Genomic DNA, 27,934 nt, shown 5'->3' with positions numbered 1-27,934 from the left:
CGCGGAGCCGCGCCGCCGGCTCGCTGCGTCCCGGAGCTCCGTGCCCGCCTGGCCTGCTCACGCACACCCTCATCCTCGGCTACGACCTGTTCGCCTCCAAATCCTAACACCCCAGGCCACGCGGAGCTCTCTCCAAGCGGGCCAGGCCCGGCACTCGTGCCAAGTGGCTCACCTCTGCCGCTGCGCCTGCCTCTGCCCCCGGGGCCAAGTGAGAGGCGGCGGGTCAGGCCGCGGACGGCGTCTGCTCACCTCCAGGAGCCGACAGTGGGTGCCTGCGGCGTCGCTCGTCCAGCCCTGGGGCTGATTTAAATAACTAATAAGCTCAGAGAAATTTTACGAGGGGAACTTTTCCTTTTAGTATCAATAAAGCCTAGTAATTGGGTTCGTTGGTCACCTAAGCTCGAGTTTCCCAGTCTCTCTCTCTCTCTCTCTCTCTCTCTCTCTCTCTCTCTCTCTCTCTCTCTCATTCAAAAGCAACGTTTAAGAAAATCCGTCAACTGTGTGTGCGTTTGTGTGGGGTGTGCAAGTGTGAGTATGTGAAAGAAGTTGTTTGTTTCAAAAGTCCTTCTCCTGGAGAACAATCGTCATTGTCGCTCTGTGGTGAAGAGTTTTGAAAGGTGAAGTGTTATTTCAGAAGAGAAAAATGTAAACAAATATTCGTCTCACAACACAAGTATAGCACAAGGGAGGGAGGGGTCTAAAGATTTTTCCCTTTGGATGTGACAAAGACATTTGCAATGCTTTCCTAATTGTTGCGTTTTAATCAACTTTTACTACATTTTGACTTCGACTCCTAGGGTTGTAGTGGACTGTACTAATATCTGTTGTTTTCTGTAAAGACTTCTATAGTATCATGTATTCCAAATTTTTGGTTCAATTTTCTAATCTTTTTGAAAGCGTGTTTTTAGTCGTAAAGAATTTTTCCACCGGGGAACCATGCCTCAATTTAAACATATAAAAGAACTTTCATGAATAATAACTGCAAATAGCCCATTTGTCTGTGTCCACGGAGTTGTTGGCACCTACACAAAATCTCGGAAATCTAAAAGCAATCTAAGCATGTTTCTCTCCAATCATATAGAGATATGTATGTTTTCATTAGCTGCATGGAAGTTAAAAAAAATCTTTAAAAGACTTTTTCGAAAAGCATTAAGCTCAAATCTAGCTGAACGTAAAATCCCTACCAGATACAACGTAGCTAGTGCCTGCCAACGTCAACCTAACGAAATGAAGAGTGTTTCTGAATTAGATTACTGTTGAGGTCAGAAGCTAGTCAGTGAAAAGCGATGAGAATTCAAGTTTGCAAACCGTGGAGGGCAGAGGAAATGGCTCCCCAAGTTCTCAGGAACACACCCAAACCTGTGCGCTCACAGCCTCAGTGTTTACATATTACGGAGATCTTCTCCTTTTCACTTTTTAGAAAGTCGATGAGCTCCCCTTAGTTCGTCTTGTTTTAGGCTGTGAGACTCAAAGCCAGCTCGAGGGTTGCTTTCTGCCAGGTAACTTCCGGAGGCCCAGAATTATTCGGAGATAGACCCAGCCCTTTGCACATTCCAGACCGAGCATGGCGTCCTGCCGGCCCTTCCCAGCGCCGACGCCGCCACTCCCCCAAGCTCTCCACCGCACCCCGGGGCTGACGGTACCTGAGCGCCTGACCCGCATCTAGTTTCCAGAGATCGCGCCACGGTGTCGGCACTTGGCTAAAGAGGGAGTGAGCCTTGAGCTATGGGTGTTTACGGCCGTCTCCCGCTTTTCCCCGTGGGTTACAGACAACTTCCCTTCCCCTTTGCTCAAGCTGAGCTCCAGTTCCCATCCATACTCTCCAGTCTAGTCATCACCAGGCTCCTAGTGCCCTACCGTAGTGGCTACGAGCTAAGGGCACTCACCATGGCGACCCCGTGTCCCCCACGCTGACCAAGTTAAGGGAGGACCTGCCCTCTCGGTGTTGTCCTTCGAGTGCCAGAAGTCGAGAACAATGACAGGGAAACATGGAAGGATTGGGAAGGAAAGCGCAGGGCTGAGTGGGGTAGGTAAGAGCCTCAGTTGTGAGCAGTTCAGTGTCCCCAAACAACCTGGGGCCTCCCCTTGGCTCCCTGAACTTCCACTGGTCTTCGGGTCCCCACCAGGCTGCTCCATCAACCAGGCTGTCCTCTGGCTTTTAAGGATCTCACCCCATCCCAATACCTTCTGGCTGTTTGGAGTTTTGTTTTCAGTTAAGCTGTTTTCTGAGGTCGTAGAAGCTCCACTTTTTTTTCTTCTTTGCCTCATTTATACCCCTTTCTCTAAAGAGCATCCCCCAAGCTTCTGCCAGACCCTGTGCAATCTCCCAGAGCTCCATGTGGAACAGGAGAAGTGATTTGTCTGTTTACAGCAGGTTTAATTAAGACAGTTATATGCCGTGAACTCCTTGGGCCCCAATCAATGCATTTTGATTTAGAAAGTCAAATAGAATCACATCTTACACTTGTGGGTCCCCGGTTGCCGGCCCGGCTACAGATAGATGCTGTTGTCCGTCCACACTGGCCTCACTGGACCTGGGCGAGGCTCCCCCAAAGTTTGCCACCCTGCTTGTTCCCATGACCCCCAGTAAGGTCTTCCCGCAAGACCAAGGCCTTGCTGGTAAGGACAAGAAAGACTGAACTCCCAGAGCACCGCTGGTGCCCCTTAGCTGAGGAGCCAGGCGCTGGACTTCTGTGGATCTAGCCCTCCACTCTCCCTTGCCCCGACCCCTCCCAGAAAGCCTCAGGAGGCTAGTGTCTCCTTCTACCCTAGTAGTGCATCCAGTATCCTCCCCTCCCCCCAACTCTCTGACTTAGGTGCTGGGGCTGGGGCTGCAGCAGAACCATTTTCCTAATTTGTCATCATCTCATCAGAAACCTCAGACAATTGGAGTGTAAAACTTGAAGGGCTTCCAGGAAGACGCTGACTTGAGGTGCTCAGTGGAAAGGGGAGTGGGGAGGCTAAGGGTCAGGACAGGGATGCCTCCGGACAGATGCCCCAACTGGCTCTCCTGAACTTTCCTCCCTTTGCAGCCTGGCTGCACTAGCTGGAGCAGTGGTCCACCCTTCCTTCTTCTCTCCTCTCTTCTACCCCCTCTATCTCCCACCGCCCCGCTTTCCGGAACCTCCCACCACTTCTTCAGTCCTCGGCTAGGAAAGGGGCCAGTGTGTCAAAGGTCGCTCAGCCTCTTGCCCTCCCCTGATGTTGTCCAGCTACCCAGGACTCGTGTTGCCTGTGGTACCCATCATGACGCCGTATAGGGTGTGCACGCCTCTTCTTCTCCTCTCTGTTCCCCATGTCCAGCCCCCAGTGATAGCAGCCACATCCGGCCACTCCTGCAGTTCTGACCCCCAGAAAGCTGTGGACCTGCCACTAACTTCATCATATCATCTATAATCGATCCCTTCGGTTTTCAGTAGATTTGGAATCCAACAACGGTAACCATATATATTAGATAAGATTAAGGGGCGGGGGCTCGAAACATTCTGAACTTGCCTGCGGGGGAGGGGGTTTCAGAGGAGTTGTCCTGAAAGCTGCTGGGAGCAGCCACCTTTGCTGTCGCCAAGGCCTTGACGGTGTCGACTTTGGTGGGCTGTGTGTGCTGGGGCTCTCAGGGCAACCCCCCTCCTCAGCCTCCTGCAAGGAGAATTAGGTTGGAGGGTCGAGTTAAAACTCGGGGCCTTTTAAAAATGTTATTTTTATTTCTGTAAAGGACTAGTCCCGGCACTTGACGGATGCAGCAGTTGGCCCCAAAGTGGCCTGTGATTCGCCCCTCCCCCCTGTGTCAGTCAGCAGCGGGTGACAGTCTGGCAGTAGCTCTGGTAACGCTACTTGGCAAGGCTCTGGGCCTTGGCGTCCAACTGAGGCCCAGTAACCCCCATCGTGCGTGCATTTTGCCTAGGGTGCTTGTGCGTGCGTGTGGGTGTAGGGGGACCTGGGCCGGGGCTGTATCCACCGTCGCAGCGCCTTCTCGCGCCGGGCTCAAGTGTGGACGCAGTGGATGAATCCATGAATCAGCTCCACAGCATAGGGGTCGAAGATACCGCCAACTCCGTTAAATGGGCTAGGCAGCTGCGGCTGACTGCCCCCTCCTCTCCTCTGAGCCGGCGAGAGGTGGCCCGGGAGCCTCGCCAGCAGCCCCCGCCCCTCAGGCGGAGCTCGGGTCCTGGCAATCTCTGCACTTTGTCATCACGCCCGAGTATTTGACATTCGCAATTATCTGCAAATACCCTGATCGGTTTGTATATGAAACACTTTTTTTCCTGCCTTAAGGTTGGAATCTGGTAAGTTTCAGACAAGTGGTTGCGGGGGGAGGTGACCCGGGGGACCGCGGGGGACCGGCCTGGTGAACCCGACTCGGCGAGGTGGGCGACGAGAAGAGATGGATCTGCGTGCCGCCCCCACCTCCCCCACCTCTGCTTAGATGCAAGGCCGCGTGGAGCTACGGAAGGGCCAAGGCCGCGACCCTCGAGCCCTCTTTTAAAAGGAGCGCCCCCTAATCCCCGTGAGAGAAAAGCTGAGTGGAGAGCGGAGATCCCACCAGAGGCAAGGCCCGGAGGTTAATCATCGTGATAATCGGAAAGGGCGCTGCCCGGCCTGGTTGCCTTCACCGAGAGTGTCAGTCACCAGCTTTTGACCCCTCCGCAGAATTACCTGCTCAAAGAGACAACCCACGGAGCCCTCCGCTCTGAGCCCTTCCCGCCTGCCGTCTTCGGGAACTAAACCGCGCCCTTGTTCAAAAGAAGCTGATGCCCCTTTGACCCTCCTCCTCCCCAGATGGTTCCTAAATCCAGGAGGGCAATGCCAGCCCTGGGATCTCTCACAACTCCTCCGTCGCAGCTTCCGGGCTACCTGCCTATTACACAGCCCGTCTAAAAAAAGAAAAGAAAAGAAAAGAAAAGAAAAAAGAAAAGAAAAGAAAAGAAAAGAAAAGAAAAGAAAAGAAAAGAAAAGAAAAGAAAAGAAAAGTGATGGCAGGGGAGAGGGAAGATAAAGAAGTGAGATTACGTGTCTGACTTTTGCTGTTCCCTTAGGACCTTGATCCTGGCCCCTGGCTGATCTGAGGGCCCTTGAGCTCAGAGACTGGGAGGCCAGACCTTACTCGCGCCAAGTACATACACATAGCCCGGGAGTTCCCGGCTCAGAGTCTTACTGGCCAACAAGCCCAGCTACTTTGCTAAGAGTGTATCAGCAACTTTCGAAACACCAAAACGTTCAGCAAAGCCTCCTCCCCTCACACTCGGCTTGAAGCTCTGCTACAGATACTGGGCTAAGTTGCCTTTCACACATATTACTCACATTTTTCTGGGAAAGCGGGAGGAGAAGGTTAGAGAAAGGTGGGTGGGTGGGGGATATTGCAACACCTTCAAGAAAAATCGGGGGCGGGGGTTAAAAAGTCCCCCCAAAGCATTGGTATATTCTGTAAAGGAAGAGAGAAGGCAGAAGCAGGTCGTAAACGAATCCCTTCATCTCCCCAGATCCCTCCCTCCCAGCGTCCCCGGCCCAGATCACCCAGACTGGGAACCCAGAGTGCCCTGAAAAGACATCAGCTCTCTCGGCTCCTGCTCAGTCTAGGTGGACAAGGAAGCGCCGGCGGCTCGTAAAGGTCTATAGTCTCTCGTGGTGCCCTTGCCCCACGAGAGACTCACACAGAAAAGGCAGATGCGGTCGCAGCCGAGGTCACCTTCTCCACTCACGGGTCGCAGCTCCCGGCGTCCAAGGCCTCCCAGGAAGCAGGCTGAGACGCCGGAAGCCTCGACCTTCCTTTCCCCGGATTCCTAGGAACTTGGTCTGATGTGAGGCCGGTTACGGACATCCACCGGGGCCCTTAGATTAGACCTCGCCTCAGCCACCGATACCAAGATTGGACACTGGTGCCCAAGGCTGCCCCAAGCTGGTGGGTTTCCTCCTGGGTCGGGGGTGGGTCAGGATCACAGAGGGGCCAGGCGGTGGGGTGACACCCACTGCACCTTATGCTACCTCCAGGACTGCCCTCGGCCTGCAGATAAGGCAAGGGCAAGATGCTCCGTGACGGGTCAAACGTTCACCCCTTTATAGTTTATCTTTTTTTTTTTTTCATGTCCTTATATTTGTTAGATAAGTGTAGGACTGCTATATTCCAATAGTTTTTTCTACGTAAAATGCCCCGAGGATTGGGCGAGACTTTGCAGGTTTGGCTTCCCAGGTGACCGCTCTTCAGTATTCGGTTCCCTAGCCACTCGCCGCTCCCTTAAGTACCCAAGGCAGCGCCCACTTTGGCCGAACTGATGGCTCTTTGGGCCCGGCCAAGGGCTCATCGCCCAAACCTGCGCGCCAGAACTGCAACCTCGCCGGAGCTCCTGCAGCGCGCACCCTGCACAAGCTGGCGTCCCCGAGCACGTGCAAGCATCCTCCCACTTTGAAACAAATTCGGCCCGCGTCCGTCACCCCAAACGGCTTTGCTTTCAGGGCGCTGCCGGAACCCAAGACCCGGGTGAGAAGTCCCGAAGACGAGGCCGGGAGGCTGGAGGAGTCCTCTGCTCACCTTGACTTGAGACACTCGAAGGCCCCAATTAACTATCGGTTGTATCGGGACCGACGGGTGCAAAGTGGCTGCGCCCCGCAGAGGCACTTGCTCCCGGAATCCGGGTCTCCAAGGGCATCTGGTGCCGGGGTAGACCGTACTGACTACCTGCAGCGCGCGCAGATCCCAGGCGGGGAAAAGGGCGCCGCGTAACCGGACGGTCGGTTACCTCTCCGGGGATCGGCCCTGACTTTGTTGGTAACTTAAGAAGCGCCTCTGAACTCGGGGAGAGCGTGATGGGGCACCTCCCTGCACAATCCCCCACCCTCTTCCTTCCTCGTCCTAGAATCTTACCGTCCTGCTCCACCCACCCCCCCACGCCGCCCCGCCCGTTAGAGGCGCGCGGCGGGCACTCGGTTTACAGAGCCGCCTTTTCAGATGTTTATTCACAGCTAATTGCTTATGCAGGAAAATGCTCGTTACCCGGGCTGAGCGCTTCCGCCCTGCGCCGGTCGACCCGCCGGCTGCAGCTCGCTGATCCCACCCGCGAAGCCATGAAGGAACCGGCGGCAGGGAGGCGGCTGTGTCACCCTGGGCCCGGCCACCAGCACTGCTCCGGACTCCCGGTAGGGGGAGCCTCCTCGGGCGCCAGGCCAGCCGAGGTCCAGGCCTCTTAGGTTGGCTTTGCAGCCAACCCGGAAAGCGAAGCGTGGCGGCCTCTTCACCTGCCCTTCAGGGGCGCACTGCCAGCAAGGAAGGGAGCTTAGGGCCCAGCCTGTTCCTCATGCCCGGTTGTTGCACAGTAAAGGGGACGGACATGACCGAAGTGTATTCTTTAGGTCCAAATATAGTTATGGAAATTTGTAGGTGAGATCATCTCCTTTGCCCATATCCAATGGGAAGAAAATAAATATCTTTTAGTGGTTAAGAACTTGCTCTTGGTCCCACGAATTTTGAGCCTTATTTTTAAAAATGTGGGTGATCTAATTCCTTCTCATTGTGTTTCCAAGCCGCTTATTTCCGGGAGTGTTAGATGGTCCTAGCACAAAACGGCAGCTCAGATGACACCTGCTTCTGGCTTTGCTGTAGTAAGATCACCAATGGATTCTCTCCCCTTTTGACTCCAGAGACTTAAGAGTTCAGAAGCTTTCGTTTTAAGATATGACCAGTGTTTAGAGAACAACCTGAATCCAGGGTCAAGGAGAAAGAAGTTAGCTAGACTATGAACCTCCACTATGCCCAGTGTGGCTGAACACCTGAGCTTTAGGGGCCAGAAACTGCCTGGATAATGCTCCTAACAGATAAAAGCTGCAAGTTCTCCGTATCCAAAAAGCCCTTCCTTCTCATAGAAATCCACAATTCAGAAGAGCTTTCCTAGGCCAAGTCATCAAAAGCTCTTCAGAGAGAATCACAGAAGCAAAGAATTTCACACTTAGAAGGAATCTTAAAGACCACCTGGTCTAACAGCAATAGTTTACTGGTGAACAACTTGAATTGAGTTCAAGGAAAAGATTCCCGCTGCCCTGAGACTGTTACTTCTCCTCGTCTGACCCTCAGTCGGAAACAGTTTTGACTATGGACACCAGAAACACATTTCACTGTGGTCATCAGCCTTGTAAGTACTAATATGTTTCCACACAATTTAGGGTTCTTATTAAGACATACTCCTTTAATAATATTATAATAATAAGAAAATCTGCAGAGTCTGTGTGAAAAAATATTACAGTTGGTTCAAAGAGAGGCGGCATTTTAGAAGCAAAGTTACATATAGCATTGAAACATTTCGGGGAGAGACTAAACAAAAATAGTTGTATTGTTCGGTCCCAATTTAAGAAAATGGGATATATGCAAATACATGAATAAATGGATAAAAGAGTACAAAAAACAGGCTCAGTGGTAATATAAAGACATTCTTTTTTTTTTTTTAAGGCATTCTTCTAAATTGTGCAATTAGTGTATCTAGGTGTTGGTTGATGGGTTTTTTTAACTGTTAAATTCTGATGTCATTTTTAAGGACCAAAGGAAAATAATACACACATTTCTAAAATCAGATTTGAAAAAATAAAAATCTAATTTCTGTAAAAGTCAAGTTAGCCACTGCAGGGGAAAGTTTTTTAATAAAATACTATAGGAATGGGATAAGCCTAGAAAACACTTCCCACTAGGTTTGTGATAAACTATGATATATAAATGATACTTTATCATTCTCTCCACAATTACTTTCTTATTTTTTGATAAGGTCAACATAAAGATTGTTATTGACAATACCTGACTATCTGCAGCATGAGCAGATCCCAGGCGGGGAATCTGTTTCAAAAAGGCAAAGAGATCCATTATCAAAAGGAAATGCCTCAGTCTCTTTCCGTAACTAATGTCTGATCTTTAGCAAATGGCGCTGTGATGTCACTGAAATGAGTATTGGACAAGGTACCAATTGATTTATTGATTTCCCTTCTTCAAAGGGAATTGGGGAGAAGAAGGAAAAACAGAGGTTGGCTGAGATGTGCAATACTTATTCTATCATACACAGGCAAAATTTATTTGGCTGATAAAATTGACAATTCAGAAACACTGCTTACAGATATTCATAATGGAATGATACTGAGGCCACTCAAATGATCCACCTGCCCCTCCCCCATCCTGTGTTTTTATTTGCCCTTCCAATTTCAACCTTTTAGAGGTTAAAAAAGACCAAGTTTTCAGTTAGCCTATATGTGAGTGGGAGGGGAAAAAGGAGGTTCACGGGGCAGAAAATAGAATAGGCACATCTGCTGTCAAACACAACCCCATAAATCCTGCTCCAGGGCTCTGACAGCTTGGCAGTACCCCTGAAGACTGGCACTTGCTGTGGATCTCACAAGGGGTCTCCATGGGGCTGGAGAGACCTCCCATCCAGGGGAGGCCAGTGCTGAGACCTTGCTGTGGCCTAACCCTGTGATAGTTTACAGCCGACGAACGGTAATGAAGAGAACAAGGCTGGTTGTTCTGATGGGTTTTGGTTTTGTAGGAGAGGATTTCCAAGCCAGGCTCTTTTTAGCTTCAATCATTTGATCAGTTTTTTGAGGAGAAAGACTTCTTTTTTAATGTTTAATTTTTGAGAGACAAAATGCAAGCAGGGGAAAGGCAGAGAGGGAGGAAGACACAAAATCTGAAGCAGGCTCCAGGCTCTGAGCTGTCAGCACAGAGTCTGACGTGGGACTCGAACTCTTGGATCCACAAGATCATGACCTAAGCTGAAGTCAGATGCTTAACCATATGAACCATCCAGGCATCCCTTGAGGAGAAAGACTTTTAATCTGAGTCCTGTTAAAAATGCCAGTTAAATCACCTGGAGAAACTCTACATTGTAACATCTGCCTAGGAATTACCACACACAATGCTATCTACAGCAAAGCTGAAAAGAAATGAATAAAAACAAACCTCAGACTTCCTCTCCCCTGGCACGGCCTATGGGTGACCGGCATTGAATAACAGGGAGGATTTACTATAATGCATTCTAAACACAACTGCATATTAACTACTTTGTTTTTCCTGTTCCCTTCCCCTACTCCAAGAAAAATGAATATTTTTGCCTTCCAGAGCTTTCTATTCATTTAGCTCAATCCTCTGAGTTTGGCATCATGATCTAGTAAATCCCTGCTGGCTAAGGTGAGTTGACTTTTCTCTGCCTGCGTCTATGGGAGAGGATGATGGAGTATGGTAAGGAAAGTTTCTCTTGCTCAGCACTTCAGGAGAGGGGTGTGCTCCCAGAACGTGTGGTTCATTTTACCTGAGTCATGCCCCTTCCTCCTGAGGCTGGATTCTAGGTTTTCTCTTCTCCAAGTGAAACTGGATGGAGATGCCCACGAAGAAGAATCTGGAACACTGCCTGCATCCTTCTCCTCAGAGAAGGCTGGTGTGAAGATGCTAGGGAAGGGTGTATGATGCAGAGTAGGATGGAGGGTATGCCCACTTTTAAGGAGGCTATGCCAGTGTGTGCCTGGCCCTGGTGCAGAAACCTCTTTTAAAAAATTAAATTCTGGGGTGCCCGGGTGGCTCAGTCAGTTAAGCATCTGACTCTTGCTTTCAGCTCAGGGCGTGATCTCATGGTTCGTGAGTTTGAGTCCCACGTTAGCTTCTGCACTGACGGTGCAGAGCCTCCTTGGGATTCTCACTCTCCCTTTCTGTCTGCCCCTCTCCTGCTCTCTCTACCTCTCTCTTTCAAAAAGTAAACTAAAAAACTTTTTAAAAATAAAAATTAAATTTATTTAAACAATAGCATCCATCTTCCTACAATGGTAAGTTTAATTGATAACTATTAAAAATTCTTAAAGTATGGGGGGAAGTGAAGCCAAATGCTTCAGGACTTTACACCTACAAGGTAAGTCAGTTCTGTCTTTGTCACTTAACAATGAAACCCAGGGGGGTTAATTTACCTTTCTGAGCTTCATTTTCCGTATCTGTCAAATGGGCACAATATCAACAGCTATCTCATAAAATTGTGAGGATTAAATGAAATAGTACTTGTAAGTTGCTTAAAACAGTTCCTGCAACAGCAACAAGTACAAATGTCCGCTATGTTATGATGGGGAACTGCCAATCCAGCTGGCTCAGAGACACAGAGATTGTGTCCCCAGGTCTTAGCAAAGACCCCTGCTGCAGGGACACGTGGTGTCTTACCAAAGGGTGAGAACACCTTAGGCTTACTCTGACAACCATCTCTCTCTGTCACCCTTCTGCATTGCATTTGCCCAGGGACCAATACTGTTTTATTTGGGGATGACAAAATACTGTCATTTCCCTCTCTGTTACAATCATGAAAGAAAAACGGTTATACCTTGCTAGGCTGGGCAGTTTTCTCCACGCAGTGTACACATTCCTATGCTGTACTCATTGTGGTCAGATCTTTCTCAGGCTGTGTTATTTTAGCTACACTGAGAGCTTGAGCAGCCCCTGAAGAGGGCAGTGAAAAGGCAGAGCAGTCAGGAGCAGCAATGCCAAGGCATTCCCTTCACTTACCTGGAAGACCAAATGCAAAATGGGGGAATTATGCTCAAAGCCTCAGAGGAGCTGTGTCTTCAGCTTTAGCAAAAGCAGAGCAGATTGTAGGAGTTATCCCCAACGACCCACTTGCTCCTTCTTGTGGCTTTGTGTCTCTTTTTTTGAGGCACTTCCAAAGTCCACACATGAAGCCAAATTAGCTTTATTTAGGCGGGCTCATTCTGCACCTGGCCTTCCACTACCTTTGGCTGAAGATGTAGGCATTAAAACGCAGTCTTGAGACCCAGGAAGAGAACATCAGAAGGAAAAGACCCAAGACCCTGTCCTGTCTGGCTCTCTCTTTCGTTCCACGTGTTGTCCTCTGTGAGCTCAGCCTAGGTATCTGTATCAGTTTGAAACATTCAAACAATAAGATTTCAATGACTTTCCAGACTGTGTCCACTCCCACAAACCAAACATAAATTGCTTTTTACCAATCAATTCTCTACGGCAGTTTAAGGGAAGATGCTACCAACACTCACCCTTGTCCCAAGATGAAAACCCTCAGGCTCTTTGGATTGGGTTGGTTTATTGTAAACTAAAGCTGACCTATGGAACCTGAATTATTAACTCTCTCTTTCCTTCCCCTTCTGCAAACCAGCCATTTGTTTTTATGTGTTCTGTAGATATCTTCAGTTCTGGGGAAGGGAGAAGGGAAAAAAAGGATTGATGTGGATGATAGCCACCAGACTGGATTGGCTGAAAGGCTCAGGCTTCTGCTGACACCAGGAACCCCAAAACACAGGTCACTGAATCATTTCAATTCAACAAATATACTGAGAAGCTACTCGTTCATACACTGTATTGTTCAGCTAACTTTTATTTCAAGGAATAATGAAAACAACTACAAAAACAATAGCAAAGAATCTACGAGGCACTGTACGTGCCTCACTTAATACGACAGTTCCATGAGATAAGTAGTATCAGCCACATTTCACTTTCAGAAGTGGTTCAGAGGTTAAAAACTGGCACATGGTCACATTGCTAATTAAGAGTGGGGTTTAACCAGCAGACCTGAGCTACTCAGACTTCCTATCTGGTTCTGTCATCAGCTTAACAGGCAGAAGTCAGAGATAAGTTTTTATGCATGTGACCTTATTTAAAGGCACCATTTAGCAAACATTTTGAAGTGTGTTTTCAGGCCAGGAACAGCCGCTGGCACATCAAAAATACATCACGTACATCTTCTAAGAACTTACAACCGAAGATCAACTATTACAAGGACCATACAGTGCTTGACCACATAGCTGATGGACAAGGCTAAGCGAACACATCTTAGAGCCAAATATACACCAACACAAGTTCATATTTTGGAGTGACAACTGCAGAGGAAATTAAGGCTTAGAGGAGAAGTGATTGTGCTCTCATTGACAGTACTAAGGCCTGCTTCTTGGAGAAAGGGGTACCTCTGATGCTGATGTAATTGAGGCAAATGAACAGAGCTGTCCAGAGTGATGGCAGGAGCAACTCAATGTAGACAATGAAGCTCACAATGTGCTCAGGATATGAGAGGGTCTCACCAGAGTAGTGGTCAGAAGAGCCAGCAAGAGTCACACAGAGAGTGACTGGCTGGCAAGCCAGGGCAAAGGCAGTGCTTTCCAAGCCCACACAGCCAGCTGGTTACTGATAGCCCATAGCCCGCTATCAGCTTTCTCTTCCTTTGTATTCATGATGACCATCCCCATGAAATCCTTCTTCAAATATTTTGTTGGAAGGGTGGCACAGTGGTCTGACACATGTTAAATCATTCATCTAAAATGCGAATAAAGTTCTCAAGAATATATCAATGGGTTTCCTAGTATGTGTTTAGAACTATGCCAGAGGGTGTGAAGAAAGTAAAGAATTCATAAGAGCACCCTTGTCCTCCAAGAACTTAGAATTCATGTAGGAGACAAAATTCACTCGGGTACAACAGTTGGCAACAACTAAAAGGGCATCAATTTTCTAAGGAGTGTGGTACCGACAAAATAAAATGTCATGGAGGTGATAAGTTTAAGAATTAAAGTAATCTAGGAAGGTGACCTGTTAAATGGATCTGGAAAGATGGTAAGACTGAAGTGGGCTGGGGAACAGGGTGTGATGGGAGCAGAAGCTGGGTGCCAGGAGGAAACTGTAACAGTCTACATAGAAGAATCGAAAATTATGTTTGGTACCCAACATAGGTCAGTTATGGAGGCTTTAAATATTACCCAAAGGGAAAGAGAATTGATGAAGAAATGAGAGCTATAGTAGCTCCAAACTGCACCCCCTCCAACTTCTGAGACATTTAAAACTGCCTTCATCTCTTCATTATTATAAAAATCCTACATGTCTATTGTAAAGGCGTTTCAAAGTACCTGTGAGGAAAACTGCAGCTCGACAACAGGAGAAAAAGAATAAAAGAAATAGAAAAAAATCCTAATAACTCCACTTGACAAATTCTGAGGTAAAAGAAGGCTTGTGGTGAAAAGGATTTTGGAGACTTATCATGACAACAATATGCAGAACAGTTTTGAGGAACAAAAGACGAATGGCCAGGAGACAAATTAGAAGGACAGCAGGCTAGGAAGCCGGTCAGGGACTCGTGATGGCCAAGTCCAGAGCAGTGGTAGTGGGAATGGGGAGAGAAGGCTGAATCTGAGAAACTTTCCAGAGCAGAGCAGGCCACCATCAGCCGTTCTTCTGATGACTGAAATATGCGGAGAATCTCCCCAACCCATGGAGGCTCCTGCCCCCTGACAGAGTCACTGGAATCCTTGTCTGGATTTCTCCCATCCCAATCATTTTCTTCCAAAGCCTGGATTGCCTAGCATCTCCCAAAGTGGTCTGAGCCTAGGTAGATGGCCTCAAAAGGCAAGAGAGTGCTAAAGTTCTAGAAATTACTGTTTTCTTGAGAAGATACTGAAAACTGTCGTCCGACGTTTCAGAAATCTTTTTATAGATTTAGACTCTTGGACTGACCTCTTGAGGCCTCCAGATTGAGCAGGTGGAGAGGGGCTCCAGGCCAGTCATGTACTGGATGGATATCTCCTTTGGAGAAGGAAATGTAACCCCCAGATGGTCAAAGCAGCATCTATATTTCATAATACAGAACACCACTTCCTCGTTTGTTTTCTTTCTCTCCACCAGCAAGTCACGTTTCCAGTTGCTTCATGGTTCTTCACTCATATTCCAGCTCTGTTTTACATTAGTTACTCTTTCGATACCACCGCAACCCCCTTACCTCTAAATTACTTTGGAATCACAAACCAAGAACCAACTGTTTTGAGAGTAGATATTTTTCTAGGGTTCTTTGTGAAAAGTGAGGTGGATAAATCTTCAGAAATATTAGCACTCATATTAATTACAGCTCCCTTGGATTTAACAGTAAAGAGCTTGTGACAAATGTCAGGTTTTCATCTAATATTGTTCATTTTATTCTGCCATGTGACTGCCCAGCTGAAGCCTAGGTTTCCCAGCTCCCCCTTGCCACTAAGTGTGACTATATGACTAATTTTTGACCAATTAAAGGAGAGAAGTGATGGGTGCTACTCCTGGTCTTAATTTTGAAAGGACCAGGCATGTACCTTCTGTTTCCATTTGTCTACCTGAGAAATATAAGAACTGGAGAGGTCACTTTGAACCTTGATATGAGACCTGGATGTTGGGGATAGCAGACTATCCCGCTAGAATTGCCTACTTCTGGACTATTACATGAAAGAGAATCAAGCTTCTATCATGTTTAAGCCCTCCACTAAAGAGTCATTTTGTTGTAGCCACCAGCTTGGAGCCCAACTATTATCCTATTTTATCAGTAAGGAAGCTGCGAAGTCAAATAACTCCCTTAATATCATTCATACAATCTTTTATGAAGATATCACAACAGAACAAATAAATAGGGAATGGCAAGTCATGCAAAAGGCTTGAGGGGGATTGGGGATGGCTGCATAGTATAAAGAATGAATTCTGGCCTGAAGGTCAGAAAAGCTGAATTCTAATTATATCAGTTATGACTTATTGAATATTTACAATGAGCAGATACTATGTAAAAGCCCCCATTTATTATATGACTTGATACCCCTGAGGTACATACTTTTTTAAAAAATCCTTATTGTATAGGAGAGGAAATTAAGATCAGAAAAGTTAAATAACTTGCTGAAAGTCACAGAACAAATAAATTGTTAGAGTCCAGATTTGGAGTCAAATCTGATCCCATTCTTTGTAGCTCTGACCATGACATTGATATGTCACTGTCTTTATTTCTTATACTAGGTCCCTACTAGCTATGTGACATTCGGCAAATAATTTTCAATTTCTGGCTCTCATTTTCCTTAATTATAAAATGAAGGCATTGACCATCAGTTGTACCTACTTTAATTCCATCACTGTGTTGAATGATTGTGGTTCTAAGTTTGGCTGTGCAAAGATTTGCTGGGATCTAGGGCATCCAGATAATTAGATGAACCTATTTTTCTAACATGCACCATGCCAGTGATCACAGTGATCCATTAATACATCACAAAAGAGTGGTCAAGTCCAACAAAATAATCTGTGGCCCTGACCCAGAGGTCATTCCTACTACTTTCCCCAGCCCTCTCATTCCCTAACTCTTTTCTGCCTCACACCTCCTGCTTGTCGCTGGCCACCAAGTCACAACTAACAGCCTGAACACAAGTGGTGGACACTGAAGACTTGTTCCAAATGACAATATTCCCAAATGACACCAGGCCCACCACACATATCTTGGCTTTTGTTCATATCCTCATCGTCATATCGTCATCACTCTGACAGGCAAGCTCTTGTTTTGTTGGGTTTCCTCCTCTGCCACTGGTCCACCTCTGCAAGGGGGAGCCTTGCCCTGTTCCACCCTGAAATAGTGGGCCTTCAGCACCCCCGCTGGGCTCCGCCTGCAGATCAGAACCTCTCTCTACAGAGGAACCAGCTAGGCTTTTCAGACCTGGACCAGGGAGGTCTCCAGAGGGACTCAAGCAGAGATGTGTGGGCAAGTGCATTCCTGCTGAGTAGAAGGCAGTGCTCAATTTTGCTCCTTCCCTGGATCTTCAACTGGCAGCTTTCCAAATCTTGACCTCTGGGCCCATACATTACTTTCCTGGTCTTTAAGGGGACATAGCCATTTGAATTCAGGAAGCTGTGGGCTGCCTCAGTGACCTCTCTGTACACCAATAGAAATCACCAAAGACCTGAAGCCAACGTTTCCATTATACTGTTCATGATCCATCCCTAATTCTGTCATTTAACAGCTTTCAAATTCTGGTCAAGGCCATTTTTTTTTGGGGGTTTCCTAGCTATAACATATGGATAAAAATCTATACATGCTTCGCCTGCCTCACAAGATGTTGTGACAATAAAAAGTGATAATTTGCTGAAAAGGACATTGAAAACTGTAAACTGCTATGCAAAATCCAGTTATTCCTGCTTGTTATCAATGCCTATGCACTGATCTGCAAAGTCCATTTAGAAAAACAATACAACAAATCCCTACAAATAAAATGTATTATCTGAAATTTTAAAATCAACCAAATCAGTAGACTTAATAGCCCTCCCAAGCCTTCGTGGGACATTGAGCTCATATGGAACATTACCAGTAACCTACCATGTACATTCTGCATGTAGAACCTGGGATCAGAAGGTGCAAGGATCATCCCAGAAGCGAATCCCAAGCCAAATCTAGTTAGAGCCAAAGAGATCTGCATCTGGTCCCTACTCCATTCCTCTGCCATGGGAGTCAACAGGAGGGGACTTCACCAACTGACTCAAAATGCCAGGGATGGGAAGAGAGTGGGAGTCCCCATGCACTTAGCCAGGCTGCCAGCTAACAAGGGCAGTGTTTGTTACTCCCCCTGCACTGAGGGGAAGCTCTTCTGGTGACATTGCAGCCTTTGGGGTCCCATTCCTTTGGCCCCTCTGCCCATGCACTGGGCTACAGCACCCTCTAGGGCGAAGTGTGTCCTCCTAGCTACCAGAGAACAGCTGTTTAATAGCAATAAAATGTTATAAACATAATTGATTTTTTTAGTAGCCATCTTTTTAAAAAATATAAGGAAATAGATATAAAGTTTTAATAAGAGATTTTCGTTGTCCCGATATATCCAGAATATTTTCATTTCTACATGTGATCAATATAAAAATTTACTAATGAGATATCTTATGTCCTTTTTTTTCATAAGTCTTTGAATACCAGTGTGTATTTTATGTTTATAGCCCTTCCTCAGTTTGGCCTAGCCAAATTCCAAGGGCTCAAAAGCCACAGTTGGCTGGTGATACCAGATTAGACAGCGTAGCACTAAAGGCCATTTCACGTCCTATGTCTTCAAAGTCAATTTCCTAGCTTCTACAGTGCCAATAAATAACCTGATGGATAAGAGGAAATTAGAAGCACCCTGCCTTTCGACTCTTCCTTTAATAACCCCCCCGCCCCCCCCACACACACACCTATATACACACATGAACCACACAGGTTCCTCCCTCTTCTCCTAATAATGAAGGCATTTGAAGAAGATGGCTTAACCTAAAAGCATGTTGCTGAGGTGAGAATTTCAGGTCAGCTGTGGAGAGAGAGAGGTAGATGTGCTGGGGGTATGGGAAGCCCTTGCAGGGGTCCTCAACACAAAGCTGTGTGTGGCTACCTACCTTTTGAGTAGGGGCAGGCCCTCTCCAGTGCAGCAGCCAAGACAAGGGCTCACTGAGGATTCTGGTGATTTAAGGACAGCAGAGTTCGTGAATGTAATCACCTCCAGTGTTTGTTGGCTCTCAATTTAATTCAACAAGCATGTGTTGAGTACTTACCCAGTCCCCTGCTAGACAGTGAAAACTCTGAAAATAGGACCATCTCTTCCTCATCTCCGTATGGCCAATGTCTCAACTGGTGAGTTTATACAATTTCAGCCAAAAGCAAAAGACAGTTGATGTTTTCATTTTCCTGTGCAGCTTTATTTCAGACGAGTAAACATTTGGAAGGCTTTCTTAAACATTAACTCCACTGGTGGAGTTTCCTGTCTACCTAGAGCTCTCCTGGGTGTGTATGGGAGGGAACTCGGGGGTGAAGACCACGATTCAGTCTCCGTTGTCTGGCAAAGGAGGGAACCAAGGTCACCAGACCTTGAATAAATCTATAAAGAGATTTTTACAATCAGGTACTTTTCATGGGAGAAGAAGGGTGGGGAGTAGGTGGGCAATTGCTACAATTGTAACAGAGTTTAGTCCACTTCATCTTTAAAGAGCCCAGACAGAACGCCAGGCTGGGCTGTGGGGAAGAGGGAGTTGGAGAAGAGGAGAAAAGGAAGACCCAACAATCCCTATGCAGGGGAATCTGCTGGCCAGGAGGATATCTGTTCTCTTAGAAATGCATCTCAGGCTTTCAATCCTTGCAAGCTTCCAAACTTTATTGATTATTCTGTAAACTACAAAATCATCAGCATAAAGTATGAAATGGCCAGGCCAATCCATAAAGCATCCTAGATAGCACCTTGTAGCTTGTCACACAGGAACCGGGCAGAAAAAACTCCCTGGCCTGGGACACCTCCCAGGGAATCGCAATGGAAACTTTTTTTTTGGAAAACAGAACCGTCCTGCCATCTGTGGTCCATGTGAACAGAGCTCAATCAGGAAAAGGTTCATGCAGTCCACTGTTAGCAACCCAAATGCCTTTTCCCACAGACATATTGTCATTGACTAGGGCCCCAGCCCATCCCCAAAGGACTGTTGAACGCACGGTGCTGCTGAAATATGATACCTTTATAGTGAAAAACTGGGGTGTTATGTCATTGTCACATTAGGAATTAAGCACTAGAGTAAAATAGATACATTGCAAAAGAACTTGAAATTCAGGCCTAAAGGTGAGGTCAGAGGGAAATCTCATCTATCACATGTCTCTCACCCTCACAGCAGAGTCTGTGACCCAAAACCCCTTCCCCACTATCCCCCTGCCCCACTGTGGGCTTGGGGCTCTTCCTTCCAGGCCCCCACTGCCTTTTCTGTCCTCCAGATGACCATTTTTCTCCAGCGTTTGCCACCTTGACAAATGCAGTTCCTTCCCCAATACTGCCCCCTCCTGGAGAAAAGAGATCTCTTCCCGAAAGGCTGTCCTAGTTAAACTTGCCCCATTCCTGAACAGGAGCAGAAAGGAATCCCCTTGGAAAGAAGCCCAGACCAGGGAAGGGAAAAAAGGAAGCCCTGAAATTATTTTCTGAGTGAAACTCTTCCTTGAACATGACGAAGACGAACCAAGAGGGCTGGTGTTGGTCCCTCAAGGAGGTAGAGGAGGTCAGAGACTCAGGATAATTCCAGGTTGTTCAATAACAGAACATTTATGGATACTAAATTTACTATCAATGAAATTGACACATGCTACATTTTATAATTATTTAATAAATCTGTGTTAACTTCAATGTTCTAGTTTTATTTTCATCTATTGAAACAAGCATTTTTGTCAGATCTCAAGCCTTTTAGTAGTCCTCAGCAAAGCTATAGAGTCCTCAGAAGTATGACTGTTTTCCAACTGTTCCTAGCCTTCTGGGCTGAGTGTTGGGCTTGCCCTTGGACTCATGTTAGCCTTAGAGTGGCTCTTGTCAAGCAAGACTCAACTGGCTTTACAATTTCAGGAAAAGGTTTTTTGTTTGTTTGTTGTTTCTTGTTTCAGTATCAACCACTAGAAGCGCATAGTATGATGGAACAGAAAAACTGGAATGGCATTTTTCCATTCCAGAAAAAGTGGGATACTTTTAGGACTGCCCACTAATTCTACTTCCGGAGATTCACTGTAGAGAAACACTTGCAAACATATACAGAAAAGAGTGGACAGAGGTATTCATTGTTTATAATCTTGGAAATTTGGAAGCAACCCAAGCATCCTTCAGAAGGGGAATGATTAAATGACACAGATACATATTGGCCATGGAAGACGATTCAGAAGTTCAAAAAAAAAAGTGGATTTATATTTAATGATGTGAAAACCTTGAACACCGATTTTTATTTTTTTTAGGGAGAGAAAGAAAGCCCAAGTGTGAGCTGTAGAGGGAGAGGGAGAAAAATCTTAGGCAGGCTCCATGCTGAGCATGGAGCCCAACGCACGGCTCAATCCCAGGACCTTGGGATAATGACCTGAGCCGAAATCAAGAGCTGGAAGCTCAACCAACTGAGCCACCCTGGATCACGTAATGACAGATTTGTAAGGGAAAAGGGGCTTCAGAATAATCTGAGTCCAAAGATAATGCATAAAACCATGTGTTTGTGTGTGTGTGTGTGTGTGTGTGTGTTTACATGCACACACTAAAGAACTGAAGAGAGACACCTCTTACTTGGAGGAGGGGGAGTGGACTTTTTTTACTTTTCAAGGAAGGGGTATGAAAGGATCTTCCAAGTCTTTCCATATTTCTGTAGTGTTTGCATTTTTTATGATGGAAAAGTATTCATGTATGACTTGTGTAATTTAAAAACGACATGCAAATAATAACAAAAATCTGATAACACTATACATAAAATTAGTTAAGGTAGGCCCAGGTTAGAGCTTAAGCCTTGTCCCCTTCGGAATTTGGCATGCCTGAGCATGTCCTGTGGGGCAGAATTGCTTGGAGTCTATTTTTGAGATAGACAAAGAGCCACCTGAGAGACATTTGGTCCCAAGGGAAGAGAGAGGCAGGCTCACATGTGTGGCCTAATAATTGGGGTCCGGTGGGTGGAAGGGAGGAGCAGGTGTGAGCCCAGCCATGTCCAGCTTACCGCAGAACATGGGCAGGTGGGCTCCCCCCTAACTGATGGCTGGAAACTAGGAAACGGCCATTCAGGGGCTCGGAAAGGAAAGAGGCCAGACAGATGGAGGAACATTATTCCTCTTCCTTACTCCCTGAACTTGTGTTTCCTTCGGCCCTCCTTACCAGGATAAATATCATGAAGCCACTCAAGTTTAAAAATTTGCAGCCTGTTCATCCCGTTCTATTGTCCCCCACACCCAGGTTGCACAGCCTTCTCAACATGCCCTTCCCACCCATCACCTTCTCTCCATTCCCTCTGTGATGACTTTGTTCAGGTCAGGAGAACAGCAGAAGCTTCCTGCCTCAGACTATCTGCCACACACTGCCAGTAAAATCTTTCTGAAACCCTGAAATTATTTTTCCTTCTTCAAATCCAATGGCTCTTCCAAGTTCCTAAGAAAGTCACTTCTGTCTCAGCTGAGCAGCTCATTTGGCCAGTCTTTCCTCTCCTCCCACCCGGTGCCCTGCCTGTGCCTCCTGTTCTCCGGGCACAGCAAAACGATTAGCTTCCCCAGGGCTTGATGTTTTTACAGCCCAGCCTCCGCACACACTTTCTTCTGCTTGAAATGTCCTCTGCAGACGTCTCCATTTGGCAAACTCTTACTCATCCTTCAAGACCTAGGTGAGGGGCTCCTGGGGGGCTCAGTCAGTTGAGCGTCCGACTGCAGCTCAGGTCATGATCTCACTGTTCGTGGGTTTGAGCCCCGCATCGGGCTCTGTGCCGACAGCTCAGACCTGAAGCCTGTCTTCGGATTCTGTGTCTCCCTCTCTCTCTGACCCTTCCCTGCTCATGGGGTGTGTTTGTGTGTGTGTGTGTTTGTGTGTGTGTGTGTGTGCGCGCGCGCGCGTCTCAAAAATAAATAAAAAACAAAAAAAAATTAACAAAAAGACCTAGGTGAAAAAACTCCACCCCATTCTTCCCTATGCAGAATCAGTGACTCCATCCTCTGTGGCCCCCCACATACCATGTGCATGGGTCTATCACAACACAGTCACAATGCATGGCCTGGGCTGTTTCCAAGGTTGCTTTCCAATACAGATCAGAGCTCTTCCAGGATAGGTTTCATTCATGCAACAAATATTTACTATTTTCTTTGTGACAGGCACTGTTTTGGATGCAGGGACTGTAGGGGTTAACCAGGTGAACAGAGTTCTCAGAGCTTTATTTTAGTGAGGAAGAAAAATAAAAATAAAGAAGAATACTGAAAAGGGCATGAAAATAACAAAAATTAGGGTATGGGAAGGGTGAAGAGTTGGGAGCCTCTGTTGAGCAGAGACCCAAATCAAGTGACGATCTGGAGGCAGGAGTCAGGGCGAGGGGAGGATGAGTCCAAGCAGAAGAAACAGCCAGTGCAACGGCCCTGGCCGGGCATGAACTAGGTGTGTTCAAAGCACAGTGAGCAAGCTGGCGTGGCTGGGGTGGCATGAGCAAGGGGAGAGCACAGAAGATAAGGGGGAGCGGGGCGAGGGCTTTGAAGGTCCCAGTAAGGACTTTGGATTTTATTCTGAATGTCGATGGGGTGAACTGATTTAATTTTTAAATTATTTTATTTTTTAAAGTTTATTTGAGAGAGAAACAGAGTGAGCAGGGGAGGGGCAGAGAGAGAGAGGGAGAAAGAGAGAGAATCCCAAGCCTGCTCTGCACTGACATCACAGAGTCTGAGGCAGCGCTTGAACTCATGCACGGTGAGATCATGACCTGAGCTGAAACCGAGTCTGACACTTAACCGAATGAACCACCCAGGTGCCTCTGATTTAAGGTTTAGAAAGGTTGTCTGGCCTCTGTGTGGAGAACAGAGGGAATAGGATGGGAGTAGGTAAAAAAAGGGAGGACAGTTAGCGGCTGCTGCTGTTGTCCACGGAAGAGCGTGGTGGCCAGAGTAGACAGGGAGCCCAGGAGGTGGCCAGGAGGGAGAAGCCAAAGGACTCAGAGTTTAGGTTTTTGGCTCAAGCAACTAAGTGATAGGAAGGGAATGACCTTATTTCTTTCTGTACATCCTCCTCATAGGGTGCTGACGATACAGCAGGTTGTCAAGAAATCTTTGCTGAAATTTGCTCTGTGACTACAAGGTGTCATGACTTTCATCTCCACAGCGAAACTAATGTAGGCAGTCTTAGGATTTTTATGAAGGATATTGATATGAAATTTTAAGTCAGAAATCTGGTGCTTAAGGCCCACCCTTCAGTGGCAGTACTTACGTTCTCAGTGTTAAACTCTGTGTGTATCCACACACGTGTGTGCGCGCGTGCAGGTAACATTTATTCTCACGGAGCATGTGGCCAGAAGAAAAGTCAGTATCTCAGCTTCGATTTGAAAAGAAAGGTATTTGGTTTCTTTATGGTTTCCTCTGTTTTGGAAAGTACATAACGTTACAGTGGGGTGAGGAGGGTCCAAGGCAGCCATGGGAAGAAGTCAGCAGAGCCTCGGAACAACAGATCAGACTTTCTTCGCCTGTATCACCTCTCTCTCTCACACCACCCCCGCTTCCTCTGGCTGAAATGCCTTCCATGTCCTCAGCTAACCTTACATGCAATTCTGTGTCATGCCACATGTGTGATGGTGTGCCGAATTACTAAAACAAAAACAACAATTATCTGGAAAAAAACCCCACTTGTCTAATTTCACCTAGAAATCAATTTTCATCTTCATCACAGAAGATCACTTTTATCACTGTCTCTTTGTTGCAGCTTCTGCTTGAAGGAGTAAGGGCTGTCTGATGTAATGATGTGCTCTGCGTTGGTGTCAAGGAGTAAAATAAGACACGGGGGCTCCTTAAGCCATGCTGGGTTTAAGCAGAGGCCTGAACCACTGAGTCAAGACCCCAGCATCAAAAGCACAGGAATTCACATGCTGCAATGGTGTATGTGCAATGAAATAGGCCTGAAAATACTGAGTTCTGTGAAATCTTGCACTCAAAGCCACAAAGTTTGTGGAGAAAATACAGTTGACCCAAACCACCCAAGATCTATGGAATTTAATAATTAGAGCACTGCTTAAATTAATAATAGCACAATTTAAAATGAATATACTAGCATGATTTAAAATGATATAAATTCCCAGGGTACCTGGGTGGCTCAGTTGGTTAAGCATCTAGCTTAATGTTGGCTCTGATTTGGGCTCAGATCATGACCTCACAGCTCATGAGTTGGAGCCCCACATCAGGCTCTGTGCTGATAGTGTGGAGCCTGCTTGGGATTCTCTCTCTCTCTCTTCCTCTCTCTCTCTCTGCCCCTCCTGTGCTCTCTCTCTCTCTCTCTCTCTCTCAATCTCTCTGAAATAAATCAACATTTAAAGTAAAATAAAATAAAATAAAATAAAATAAATGCCCAAGAAAAAGTACTATAATAATCATGGAATTTAAGCATTAAAAATCAAATTATTTTGTTGAAAGGGTTTTTTGATAGACAAAAGACGGCTACGATTTTTTTTGGCTATTTCTTCCATTGAGAAGCAGAGTCTAGTTACCTTTCCTTGAACCTGAGCTAGCCCTAGTGACTTGCTTGGCCAATAGAATGCAGCAAAAGTAACATGCTAGGACTTCTGGAGTCCGATCGTAAAAGCACACGAGGCTTCCATCACAGACTCTGAGAATGCTGGCGCTGGGAGACATCAGCTGCTGTGTGAGAAGTCCAGCCACCCTTGATCAGGGTGCAGTGGGGAAGCCTGAGCTATTCCCATGGGAGGGGAGAGAAAGAGAAAGACAGAGACAGACACACACACACAGACAGAGAGACTCAGCCAGCCCCCTGCTACAGTACACTGTGCACTGTAGTCATGCAAAGTGAGGTCCAGAGGCTGTGAAACCGAGAGATGTGCCTCCCAAGCCTCACCAAAATTGACAGTACACGAGTAGATTAAATATTTTTGTTGTTTTAAACCACTAAGTTGTGGGGGTGGCTTGTTATATAGCAACAGATAAATGAACAGACCTGAAAGGAAGCTTTAAGGTTGCTGAACTATAGCAAACAATGCAAAATACACAGTGATGGCAGAAACAGCCAATCACATATATGGAAACAAGGAGAAGACTGTTGTGGGGACCGTTCTTACACGCATGGCTTTGTGGTCTCCAGGCGTATTAGGTACTTTACTTTCTGTTGCTGTTATTTGCTGGTACAAAATGTTAAAATGTTAGAAAATTACATTTGAGTGAACACAACTTCTTATTATATATCCTTCCCCTGACTACTAATAGCATGTGAGCCAATTCTTACTCAAAAAAATAAAGACTGTGGAGCAACAGATTGTACTTGCTTTGGAAGCCCATGCTGTCCGCAGTGTAGGGAGTGAAAACGTCTTGACTGTTTTTTTGGATTTTATATTTCCGGTTGAATTCACATGAGTCACTGAGAGAAAATGACAGCAGGCAGATAAAAGGTGCTGAATACAGGACAGAGAGAGAGAAGAGCTCCCATACACAGAATTTTCTTAATTATAAGCAAATAGGGACTAGGAGACAGCTCCCTCAATCAGATAAAAGACATCCATGAGAAACCTTAACATTATATTTACTGGTGGAAGACCAAAAGCTTTCTCCTGTTAACAAGCATAAGGCAGGGATTTCCAATCTCACTGCCTCATTTCAATATTCTACTATAGGTTCCAGCCAGTGTAAGAAGATGGAAAAAAAAAGTTAAAGGCATGCAGATGAAAGAAAGAACAGTCATTCTCATGCACAGACAATATGATCCTTTGTGTAGACAATCCTACAGAATCTACAAAAACTATTACAGCCAAAAACAAGACAAGCAAGATCATGACATATAAATTAGTATAAAAAATCAATTGTGTTTCTGAAAGTGAAAATAAAAAAACGGTTTCATTCACAATGGCATCAAAAAGAATAAAATATTTAGTAATAAGTTTAACGAAGTGTAGGACCCATTTTCTAAAAACTACAAAACTTTGCTGAGGGAAATGAAAGAAGATTTGAATGGCTGGAGGGAGGGTCCCTGTTAAGGTGTCAGTTCTTCCCAAATCGATGGATAGATTTAATACAATCCCGAAAAGGGTTTTTTTTTCTTTTTTAGGAATTGATAAGCTTATCCCATAATTTACTTGAAATGCAAAACTTGAAATAACCAAAACAATTTGGAAAAAGAATAAAGTTGAATGATGTACACTACCTAACTTTCTAACTTACTATAAAGCCACAATATTCAAGATAGTGCATAAGGATAAAGGTACAAATCAATGGAATGAAATAAAAAGTCTAGAAATAAATGCTTACATTTATGATCAGTTTATTTTCTTAAAAAAATTTTTTTTTAAGTTTTGAGAGAGCATGAGGGGCAGGGGGCAGAGAGAGAGGGAGGGGGACAGAGGATCTCAAGTGGGCTCTGCACTAATAGCAGTGAGCCCAATGTGGGGCTTGAACTCATGAACACAAGATCATGACTTGAGCTAAAGTCATACGCTCAACCGACAGAGTCACCCAGGCTTCCCACGATCAGTTGGTTGTCAATAAAGTAGCATGGCAAAATGACACCCTTTTCAATGCATTGTACAGAGACGGTTGAATCTCCACAAGTAAAATAGACACTTGCATCCTTATTTCATACTATGTACAACAGAATGAAAAGACAACTCCCTGACTGAAATAAAGTATTTGAAAATCACATATCTGACAGGGAATTTGTGACAGGGAAAATGTTCAATCATAAAGAAACACATAGTAAAAAGTGGGCAATAGTTTCAGACATTTCCTTAAAGAGGACATAAAGATGGCAAATAAACACATGAAAAGATGTTCATCATCATTAGTCATTAGAGAACTGCAAATGGAGACCACACTGAGAAACCAGTACCTTCTGGAATGACTAAATGGAAACACAGAGAGAACAACCAGCGACGGAGTTAACGTGTACCAACCGGAACGCTCTTACACCACAGACAGAAGGACCGCGTGATACCACTTGGGAAAACTGGTTGTCAGTGCCGGGTAAGCAATCACTTACTACAAGACCCAGGCACCCCACTTGCAGGTATTTATTTATTCAAGAAAAATGAAAACATATATTCTCACAAAAGCACATATGTAAATGAGTTTAGTAGCTTTATTCATACTTGCCAAAGTGTAAAAGAACTTACACGTCCTTCAACTGGTGAATGGACAAGCCAACTGTGGTACATCTATGTGATGGAATAAGCACTCAGGCACCCAAAGGAATGAACTATCGATACATACAACAGCGTGGCTGAAGCTCTAGAGGGTAAACGCTCCATTACTCCATCTATCTAACACTCTGGTAAAGGCAAAACCATAGGGATGGAGAGCAGATCAGTGATTGTGAGAGGATACTGGCGAAGGAGGGTATGACTTCAATGAAGCACCACAGGGAAATCTCTGAGGTGACAGAACTGGTCTGTATCTCATTTGTGGCAGTGGCTACAATGTCTCTGTATTTGTCGACACTCACGGAACTATGCACCAATAATAATAATAATAATAATAATAATAATAATAAAATAAGTCAATTGTGCTGCATGTGAATTTAAAAATGAAGTTAAACAAATCTGGTGATGTTCTTATTCCCTATCCATTGTATGTGACTTTTTTTTTCTTTTTTGGAAACTTTAAAAATTTTCTTTGTCCCAAATGTTCTAGAATGTTACATTGTTATACACTGGTATGAATATTATTTTCACTGTTCTAAGCCCTACATGGGTCTTTTAAATCTATAA

At 45.7% G+C, this 27,934-nt stretch overlaps 1 long non-coding RNA gene across 1 annotated transcript; it reads right to left on the bottom strand.

Annotated features, from left to right (window-relative positions):
• Window positions 1-3,427: 3,427 nt before the first annotated feature.
• Window positions 3,428-6,636, bottom strand: LOC115287567. The gene is made up of 2 exons (XR_003906543.1): window positions 6,524-6,636; window positions 3,428-3,636 (listed from the first exon to the last, which is right to left on the bottom strand). It is a non-coding gene; the product is annotated as an uncharacterized LOC115287567 (long non-coding RNA).
• Between the last annotated feature and the right edge of the window lie 21,298 nt (window positions 6,637-27,934).

The sequence above is a fragment of the Suricata suricatta genome, chromosome 3, assembly GCF_006229205.1.
Source record: "Suricata suricatta isolate VVHF042 chromosome 3, meerkat_22Aug2017_6uvM2_HiC, whole genome shotgun sequence".
NCBI classification, from domain to species: Eukaryota; Metazoa; Chordata; class Mammalia; order Carnivora; family Herpestidae; genus Suricata; species Suricata suricatta.
This window is presented reverse-complemented; position numbering and strand designations above follow the sequence as displayed.